At 41.8% G+C, this 11,140-nt stretch overlaps 1 pseudogene; it reads right to left on the reverse strand.

The window, feature by feature from the left end:
• Positions 1-8,415: 8,415 nt before the first annotated feature.
• Positions 8,416-9,652, reverse strand: LOC149842381 (cytokinin riboside 5'-monophosphate phosphoribohydrolase LOG1-like; annotated as a pseudogene).
• Between the last annotated feature and the right edge of the window lie 1,488 nt (positions 9,653-11,140).

An 11,140-nucleotide genomic window follows, 5' to 3' on the forward strand; every position in this document is an offset into this window, starting at 1 on the left:
GGGCTTGAAAACTGGGCCAAAGCAGAGGACTATCAAAACAGTAAACTCTGAGGCCAAGCCCATCCTTGGTGAAGCAAGAGATGTGGCTACTCAAGTGGGGAGTTGGGTCGGCAAAGCCAACTTCTCTGTGGTGCCTATGGACGATTTCAAGGTGATTCTGGGTATAGAGTTTCTGCGAAACCAGAATGTTATGATGCTGCCAAAGTTTAACATGTTGACGATCATGGGGTCAGACCTGTCCCACACAGTGCAGTGCCTTACGGAGAAAGGCAAGTCTTCAATGTTATCGGCAATGCAACTGAAGAAGGGTGTCAAGCATGGGGAGCATACATTCTTAGTTGTAGTGCGTGCAAATGAAGAAAAGGCAGAAGCAGCAGTGTCACTGACCCTAGCCCCACTATTGGAGGAGTTTCGGGGGGTGATGCCCTCGAAATTGCCAAAGCATCTTCCGCCAAGACGTGAGGTCGACCACAAGATTGAGTTGACCCCAGGAGCGAAGCCTCCCGTAATGGTTCCATACCCTATGGGGCCAGCTGAACTGAAGAAGTTGCGCAGACAGTTAGACGATATGTTGGACGCAGGCATTGTTCGTTCATCAAAAGCCCCATTTGGTGCCCCAGTCCTTTTCCAGATGAAACATGATGGCTCTAAACGGTTACATGTGGATTACCGTGCTTTGAACAAGGTCACGGTGAAGAACAAGTACCCATTGCCATTGATAGCGGACTTGTTCGATGAGCTAGGCAGTGCCCGTATCTTTTCTAAGCTAGATCTGCGATCGGGTTACTGGCAGGTGAGGATTGCCGAAGGTGATGAGCCGAAAACAACTTGCGTCACCCACTATGGTGCTTACGAATTTCTAGTAATGCCATTCGGGTTGACAAATGCTCGAGCCACGTTCACGACTTTAATGAACCTGATCTTCTACCCTTAGACAAGTTTGTGGTAATCTACCTGGATGATATCGTGATCTACAACAGCAACATGGAGGAACATGTCGGGCACTTGCGAACAGTGTTTCAGGTGCTGAAGAAGAATGACCTCTGTGTCAAACGAGAGAAGTGTTTCTTCGGGCAGGAGGAGATCAGCTTCCTTGGCCACGTTGTGGGGCATGGTGTGCTGCGTATGGATGGGCAGAAGATAAGGGCTATCCAATAATGGGTTTCGCCAAGCAAAATGCCAGAATTACGGTCGTTCCTCGGTTTGGCAAACTATTATCGATGTTTCATCGAAGGTTATTCCCTCATTGCAGCGCCCCTCACAGATTTGTTAAAGAAGAATCGGGTATGGCTCTGGACAGAAGCGTGCCAAGATGCCTTCGATGGCTTGAAGAAAGCCTTAGTGAGGGAGTCAGTGATACAACTGCCTGATCATTCGAGACCCTTTGAAGTCCACACGGATGCCTCAGACTTTGCCATTGGCGGAGTTATTATGCAAGATGGTCATCCGATCGCATATGAGAGTCGCAAGTTGAAAGATGCAGAGAAGCGTTACACAGTGCATGAACGTGAGATGACTGCCATTGTGTATTGCCTCAGGACCTGGCAGCACTACCTTTTGGGTGTTGAGTTTGTCGTCAAGACGGACAATGTGGCCATGAGCTATTTTCAGATACAGAAGAAGTTAACGCCTAAACAAGCTCGATGGCAAATGTTTTTGGCTGAGTTCAACTTTGCCTTAGAGTACAAGGTTGGAAAGACTAATGTTGTGGCGGATGCCTTGAGCCGTAGGGATAAACTGGCAGCTGTGCGCGTGGAGCCTTCTAAAGTGCACTTAGAGGGCACACTGCTGAGCCGCATCCGTGAAGGTACGCAGTAGGATCTGATTGCACAACACCTTGTTTCTCTGGCGCAGACAAGGAAGACTCTGCGATTCTGGCTACAGGATGGCCTTCTCGTAACAAAAGGGGGACGCATCTTCGTACCGCGGTGGGGAAGCCTCCGCCGAGAATTGCTTAAGGAGTGCCATGATATACTATGGGCCGACCATCCTGGTCAGAAGCAGACCTTAGCACTCCTTGAGCGCGGCTACTATTGGCCGCAGATGAGGGACAATGTTGAGGGGTATGTGCGAACATGCCTTATCTGCCAGCAAGATAAGGAGACAAACCAGAAGGTTGCCGGTCTCCTTGAGCCTCTACCAATTCCAGAACGTCCTTGGGAAAGCATCTCTATGGACTTTATTGTTAGTCTGCCAAAGGTAGAGGGCCTCAGTTCTATTTTGGTCGTGATGGATCATTTCTCAAAGTATGCCACCTTCATCCCAGCTTCCAAGGAGTGCCCTGCAGAGAAGACTGCAGAGTTGTTCGTAAAACATGTGGAGAAGCACTGGGGCATACCAAAGAGCATTGTGAGTGATCGCGATGCTCGCTTCACGGGAAAGTTCTGGCGTAAAGTATTTCGGCTACTTAGCTCTGATTTGCTATTTTCAACAAGTTTCTATCCACAGACAAATGGGCAGACAGAGCGCATCAACGGGATACTAGAGCAGTACCTTAGGCACTTTGTTAGTGTCAATCAGAAAAAATGGGTGAAGCTCCTCGATGTGGCACAGTTTTGTTATAATCTGTAGAAGAGCGAGTCTTCAGGCCACAACCCGTTTGAGATAGCCACGGGACAGCGGCCACTGACCCCGCATACTCTTGCCGCTTAAGAAAAGTGAAGGTCATCTTTCGCCTATCAGTTTGTTCGCGATTGACACGAGCAAAATGAGTTGGCGAAGGCATTCTTACACAAAGCGGCAAAGAGAATGAAGAAGTGGGCGGACAAACACCGTCGGCTCGCAGGGTTCCATGTTGGAGACCAAGTGTTGGTGAAGCTATATCTTGGTCGCACAGACATCTTCCGCGGGTGGCACCGCGGACTACTCAGAAAGTATGAGGGACCCTTCACCATCACCAAGAAGGTGGGCAAGCTGGCATACAAGCTGGAGTTGCCCCCAGACTTCAAGGTGCACCCAGTGTTCCACGTGTGCAACCTTAAGCAGTTTCATCCAGATGATAGAGACCCAAAACACAGTATGTCACAACGCGCTCCCATCATGCAGAGGGCCCCGACAGCACAATGGGCTGAGAAGCACCTCAGTCAGATCATTCGCCACAAGGTCAACTACTTGGGGCAAGCGAAGAAATACTTGGTGCAGTGGGAGGAACCAACGGAACCAACGTGGGAGTCTGCATTTCGAATGAACAGCCGCTACTCAGCTGAAGTCAGGGCTTACCACGAAATAGATGGTGTCGAGAATGACACATGATTTGAAGGGGGGAGCATGTTCCCTTGCGACTTATAGTGTACAGTTGCACTTAGAGTCTGTTTTATTTTTGTTGAGTTTAATGTAAGCTGCCTGGTTCAGGTGAATCAATACCCCGAAGGGGCAGTTTGTATACTTGAATTGTAATGGTTTGCGGGCAAAATTGTGAATAAAGTAAATGCGTTGAGCTTTCTTTTGTTCACCCTCGTTGTGATTGCTTCTTGTGATTGCAATTTCTCTCCCTCTATTCTCTATTGCTCTCTTGCACTCTGATTATAAGCTTCCGCGATTGGCAAGCGAGCTGACGAGTAGGCTTGCGGCGATAAGGAAGGACAGTCGCGCCGCGCTGGCCTATTGAAGGAAATAGGCCCGTGACAAAATGTGTGCTTTGTCTAAGTTAAATTATCTAAATTATGCTCTATTTTCCTAGAATGCACAAAGAATCAGGCATGTGCTATGGAATTTTTAAAATAATGCAAGTTTGAAAAATATGATGTTTGCTTTAGAAAATTGAAACGTGCTTGGAAAATGCTTGAGAAATACTTGAAAAAATCATTGAATTTCATTGGAAATCAGAAATTGGATTGGAAAATGAATTCTCAGAAAACTTGAATCTTGGGAAAATCGATTTTTTTGAGTTTTGGAATTGCTTTTCTGAGAAAATGGATTTGAAAATCTTGAGAGAGTCAGGAAGTTCATTGGAAAATGATTTTTGAAATGGAAAATGGATGCTCAGGAAAATTAAATCTTTGAGAAAATCGATTTCTGAAAACTTGGGATTTTGACATTTGAGAATCTTAAAACATTGGAAAATCTTGATTTGAACTTGGGAAATACTTTGAAGTCTAATGTTTGGCACATGCTCATTCATCGACACTGATCTGAAGTCGATTTATGCATCATACATTGAACTATTGTAAGACATGTATCATGTCGATAAATATGCATGGGGAGAAACCTTGTATACCTGTATGCATTTTTTAGTAGCGTGACGAGTGAAAGGAAATATATGGCTGGAATGTTGGTGTTATTGGAGGTATTTATTCCTTTATTGTACCTAAACTTTTGATTTATACACATTATTTAGCATTGTTGATGTATTAATCTTTGTTAATTTTTGTAGGTTTGGATATGAGATCACATATTCATTGCAAGACCTCAAATGCATGGTTGTCTTCATGAATTTCCACATGTTGCAATATGAAGTCGGTTACATAGCAAAGAGGTGACTGATCGAAGAGTGGTGGGTCCTCACATGGAACATGCCCTATGTATTATATCATTGGACAGGCTGACTAGGATATATGTAAGTATTGTTGATGATATTTCTTACACTTTTTTAAATAATGTAATATAATACTAACCATGAATGAAATTTCATTTTGTAGGTAAAGTGGTGCCCCTATGAAAACACAGAGAAGGAGGAGAATGTCGATGTGGCTGTGGGGGTGAAGGACATCACGAGGATGAATATTTGGTTGCTTAACATGAATAAAGTTGACATTAAATGACCGGCCGAGTTGTCCAACAATTTGAGTTTATTCAACCACCCCATCGCCCTTATGCAGTTAGCAAATCTGCCTTGCCACAATATTTCTCTCTAAACTTGTTGATTGGCATAATGGCTTCGAAGACATCGACTTGACATTCATGGTATGTGCTACCAATGATGAGGTTATAGTTGTTGTATCTTGGCATGTTGTAGACAACCCCTCCACAAAGAGGGACATCGAGAATAAGGAATAAGTTGAGGCGAAGCACATCAAGACTGCAAGTAGAGAAGAAACAAAGTTGGCTCTTGCATTAGAAGAAATCTGCATGCTAAAGGATATTATACAAACTCAAGCTGACCTTCTCAATAACGCAACAAATGCGCTAGAAGCATCTACAACAACGACTTTTGTCTTTGATTATTTTGTAAATTTTAGTATAACTGAGATTTATTGTAAATCAATATAATTGTAAATCATTAAATTATCTTCGATTGAATTTTATATGTAATTCTAAATTTGAATTGTAAATAATAATAGCGATTCATTATAATTTGAAATGTAATTGTAAATCATTCTAAATTTTATGAAATTGTAATTGTAGATTTTATATCTGTAGATTGCAATTGTAAATAGGTGAATTATGTAAATGCTATGAATTTGAATATAACAAGTAATTTTTATATTTGTAGATTTTAATTATAGAATGTAATTGTAGGCGCAGGTGAATTATGCAAATGTTATAAATTTGATTTGAGTAGGTAAAACTATATATTTGCGAGGATGCGAAAGTCTGCAAAAATAATAGATGCAAATAACCAATATTTGCAAGGATGAGAAAGTTCACATAAAATAATAGGTAAAAAATAATAAATATTTGCGAGAATGAGAAAGTTTGCATAAAATAATAGGCAAGCAATGACCAATATTTGTGAGAATAAAAAAGTTTACTTACATTATTTATAAACAATGACCAATTGTGAGGATGTAGAAGTCTGCAAAATGAATTTGCAAACTTTGTATTATATATATGAACTTAGTCAGATATTTGTAAAGTTTCAATGTTTGTGTTTAACATAATATTCACAATATGATTACCTCAAAAAATGTGGGGACCTCCTTTTAAGTGGGAGTTTGTGATACTCAACAAGCAAAACAATATATCATGCAAATTTCATGAGTTTTGCAAATGTCCTAACAAAATTGACTATTTATGATTTTGAACATGAGGTAGATTTCAAAAATTATGGATCATTTGTCATTTGTAAAATTACAATACCACCATTTTCCTTAAAATCTACCTACTCGTTTGACCAAGTCTTTGTATATCGTCCCGAACCTATTGGAACCAGGTTCATGACCAACGACTTGGTTAAAGAACATAATATTGCAAACCGCTCCACCTGCGTAAGCAAAAAATCAACAGGAACCAACGTTTGCAAATTCCATGTAAAACCCCCAAGCTCAAGCCGCTCTCTTAAGCCACATCAGCTATAATAGTAACTAATTTGTACCGCCACAATGTAGTCTTTGAGCAAGTTATCAATATCATCATTGCTTATCTTTTTAGTGGAGGGCAAGAGATCCATAAATACATGCCTACAAATAGTTGGCTTTCTTTAGGGGTCCAAGAACAAGCTTTTATCAAACACACATGATTGAACGACATAATATATTCAGATACGTTGTCTTTTAGCAAAAGATGCACTGGTTCTTATCATATCTCCTTGACTATTTAAAATGGTACGAAAGAATAGATGTTAACCATCTACTCAACCTAATCACAAAAAACTCATTTATCTAATAGTGCACATGCATGATGGTACGTTTTGGTTGTGTTTTTGAAAAATGAAAATATTGTTCAAGAGTTTCACTGGATTTCAAATCTCATTAGACCTCAGGTGAGAGATTTACTTTCTAAATCTTATTTTTGAGGTTCTATGCCAACTCACCAGACTTTTGATTGCTTTTAAAGCATTGTTCAAACAGATTCATCAATAAGTAACATTCAATAAGAAAATTAGGGAGGAGTTCCAAATCTGTTAGCTCCTTCACAAGATGCCGGCCAAGGCAGAAATGGGCGTCCTTAGCACATGCACATACCACTTGAGGTTCTCGCACAACCAAAGTGTTTTCCTTCACCGCAACCATCCTTGAACATGGAGAAAATGGTAGAAAATAGACATTCACGTCCTCTTATTCTTATTCTTTCTTTTCTTATAAAACAACCAACCCCTCTCATATTTTCTGCTAGGGTTTTAAAAAGCAGAAGGGCGTTCATTGAAGAGAGGTGGAGAGACGTTAAGGAGCAAAAGGAGGAACGTTAGAGATGAAAGATGATAAAAAGAGGCCATGGACGACGGCCCAATGACTCCTGCAAGCGAAAAAAAAGAAAGGAGAATAGTGGAGGGGTCGACCTCCCTCACTCATCCTATTTGTCTCAGGCAGGTCTGGGTCTAGGATCCGACCTACCTAGACCAGATTTGGGCTTGAGAATCCATCAGGCTATTTGAACGGATCTTGGGTCCAGGTTTTTACAAAATAGGTAAAAAAAAAATACAAAACAAGCTAACGTTGACCTAAATAGATACTACTGGCCAAGGGCACTATCCTAATAAAAAAATAAAAAAAGCATAAAATAAAACTAATTTATTCGAGTTTCAAATGCCCATGCTTCACCTGAGCTGGGTTCAGGTAACTGGACTCGAGTTCGAGTCATATTCACTTTCTAAATCTTATGTGATCCCAAATCACAAGAGATGCAAACAAACCTACCCTAAATATTCCTAGTGACCAAAGATAACAGCCGCACAATAAGCATTGTTTTGGAAGGACATATGACCGCCTATCCTTCATAAGACCCTAGTCACTCAATAAACTCTATCTGATCAAAGTGTAATCACAATGAGAAGTGGTATACACTAAAGATATATGGCCACCTATAGCTCAACGTTACAAGAAAAAAATATAAGACATGACAGTTAACATATGCTTTAATCATCCAGCATATAGCCAGTGATGCAGATTTTGATCTGTTTGAGCTTGCGCTTCTATTATGATACTCATTGCAAAGGTGGGTTCTTTTCTGTGACAGAAGGCTTTCCAACCACAGGCAGCATCTGCAAACATAGTCATTTTCACACTTTGGCCACCACATAACTCAACGAAAGCAGCAGTTTCGAGTAAGCAACTTTCCCTCTTACAGATATTGGACAATTTCCAAGGAACTCTCATTTCTAAACAAAAATACCCAGAAGGCCCTAATCCCTATGATAGGAATGGAAGATTGTGAAACTACTCAGAGAGAGAGAGAGAGAGAGAGAGAGAGAGGCATAAAACGGTAAGTTAAGTTAACGTGATAGCTTCCGAATTAGCCTTCCATGTGTCATTAAACACGTACACATAACATCCCGTCAAAAAAGTGATAAAGGCTTTGCTCCCAACATTACATCTTGCATTTTCTTTTTTTTCCCCCATCTATTGAAGCCATCATTTAGCAGGGGACACAGTGAACACAAACTACAGGTCCACCGTCCACAGAGCTCATTACCTTTTGCCTTCTGCGCTTTGCGATCATTCCATTCATCACCGAAGAACTTCAGACAAAGCCATCAAATATACAGAAGACAATGACAATTGCCACCAAACGAACAAAAATTTTCTCTTCAGAGGAGCACTACCGAGCAATCTCAACAGGCAAGGATTTGTTGTATTCAATCGTCTCCATCTCCCCAAATAGCTTTTGACACGATACCGTCATGTTGTGGTACGTAATCCTGTAGCACAGAAGTCAGAGAGAGAGAGAGAGAGAGAGAGAGAGAGAGAGAGAGAGAGAGAGAGAGAGAGACCTCAAGTTTCTGCACTAGCTCCTTAGAGTTGGGCGCAGACACGATTATGTTCCGCTGAGAAGGGGTGACAAAACCATCGTCCACTGCCTTGTCGATGAAGCTCAAGAAAGAATTGTAATAGCCATCGACATTCAACAGTCCAACCTGCAAAATTCTCTTGATTTCTTGCATACAAATTGCAACCATGAAGTAATACTATGCAGCCCATACAACCATAAGAAAGGCCATATACCGGTTTATCATGTATTCCGAGTTGAGCCCACGTTATCACTTCCAAGAGCTCCTCTAGAGTTCCATACCCACCTGAGTAGAATCAAAAGTATATATCTTGAGTTGCACCAAAAAGCTAATATACAGAGAGAGAGAGAGAGAGAGAGAGAGAGAGAGAGAGAGAGAGAGAGAGAGAGAGAGAGGTATGTGGCATTGCGTGCACTACTGACCTGGTAGAGCAATAAAAGCATCGGAATGGTGAGCCATTTCCGCTTTCCTTTGGTGCATACTAGCAACTGGTCTGACCTCGCCTACTGTCTCTCCCGTTATCTGAAAAACCTTAAAGCAAATAATCAATATCCAACATAATTGTCAAAAAAAAATAATAGAAAGCCCAAAACCACTCCCCACAGTTTCATTTACCTCTTTGCACATCAAAGTCCTAGGGATAATCCTGTAAAGAATGAAAGAGAGAAATAAATTTATAATCATATTCATAATTAATAGCATAAACCAACAGAAGAAACAACAAAGGATTTATAGGTACCCTAAAACATGGCCACCTCCTTTGAAGACCTCCTGTGAGACCAGGCCCATGAGCCCTACGCTCCCTCCCCCATACACCAAGTTCACGTTCCTAGAGACCTACAAGCATGTCACAAAGAACTTGTTAATACAAGAAGGGATTAAATGTCATAGATAAGCGCATTGGTTACAGAAAATGAGAATGGTGGTACTGACGAGCTCTCTTCCTAGCTCAATGGCGGCATCTTGGTAGCAGTTTCTTTTTCCACTGCTGCTGCCACAGAAGACGCATACCCATTTAAATCTCGACTTCCGTTCTTTGTCCTCCATTACTCAACTTCTCCAAATTCTCGGTAAGTCATCAAGGAGAGGGTGCGTATATATTCAATTTATAGGCAACAAAAACAGACAGTATTTCTATCCAAGACGACGTGGAGTACTAGCTTCAAACAACCAAAAAGCAGAAAAGCTTTTCCATTTTGTCTTGAATGAGGAAAAAAAAGAGGAGAATAGAAATACTGCTGTGCTGCAACCATCAATCAGCAAACACAACGGTACCTTGCACTACACACGTGTGAACTGTCTGTTTATCAGAGATGTGAAACCGTCGCTGGGATAACCTGCTCTCTCTCTCTCCAAGAAAACTAGGATAGACAACCGTCATAACACCACAGTAAAATCGCCTGCCTTCAATTTTTTTGTTATGACCACTGGGCCAGTGTGACAGAACCACAGGAGGTTGCCCTTCCTTCTGGTTTTGGTCTATCACGTTGCTTTGCTAGGGCAAAACCTCTAACAAATAGCAATCTTCACTTTCCTGAGAAAGAAAAATAGCAAGAAACCCACCACTTCAAAACGCTGATATATGAACCATCCAGAAATTGGAGAAAAATGTTTGTCGTCATAAAATTCACTCACAATTAGACTACTAGTTCACTAAATACTTGCTCGTACCATGAACAGAAAAAGGGGTATCATGGTAACTTGCTCGGCTACTCTCTAGTGCAAAATGCATCCCAATACCATGCAGATGGCTAGTTGGTAGACGCTTAAAAACGAGCATCTGCCATTAGAAGGTAAAAGTTCATTCCAACTAGTTCACGTCACGTCAATATAAATATGAGCAAATAATCCGAATCGCACAATCTGTTTAAAGTTGATATCTCTAGTTACTTTTTTTTTTCTGCATGAAACTGTAAATAATACATTTAATGCACCCTTTCAATACCTCCTATTCTTCATTTAACCATTAATTGGGGTCTGGCGCAGGACAGTTTCCCGGTTGAATATGATTCGATAAAAAAATATCCCCACCGAAAGAGAATCATTAGAAGGGTGATATCGCATATCTATACAGAGGGAGAGGAGAGGAATGATGTGGAGCCCACTGTAATGATTCATCTTTCCTCGTTGGTCCAAATTTACAGCCAAGCTCCTTGACGTCCACGTCAGATGGCCACATCGAGGGACGGCTGTGGGGTAGGGAGTAGGGTGGTGTGGGCGTGGGTGTGGGCCGTCATGGGGCCCCACCGATGGACCTCGGCACTTAATGGGCGTGGGAGTGTAAGGACGCAGCAGAGACTGTAACGTTCCCAGCAGTACGCGTTCTAGCGGGTTCTTGCCGATGAGGAGGCCACGGGACAGAAGCTGCCAGAAGGACCTTTGGCCGACCAGGTCCGTGGGGCTCACGGTGAGCACTGAAGAGTGGAGATAGGAGCTGGGGGAACGTAACGGCAGCGTTACAGTTAACGGTGCAATGTTTTTATGCGTTGAATGATTGCGGTACGCTGTTGGGGACGCTCGCAACAATGACACACT

Source organism: Nuphar pumila, chromosome 3, assembly GCF_984573655.1.
Source record: "Nuphar pumila chromosome 3, dmNupPumi1.hap1.1, whole genome shotgun sequence".
In the NCBI taxonomy this organism is placed as follows: domain Eukaryota; kingdom Viridiplantae; phylum Streptophyta; class Magnoliopsida; order Nymphaeales; family Nymphaeaceae; genus Nuphar; species Nuphar pumila.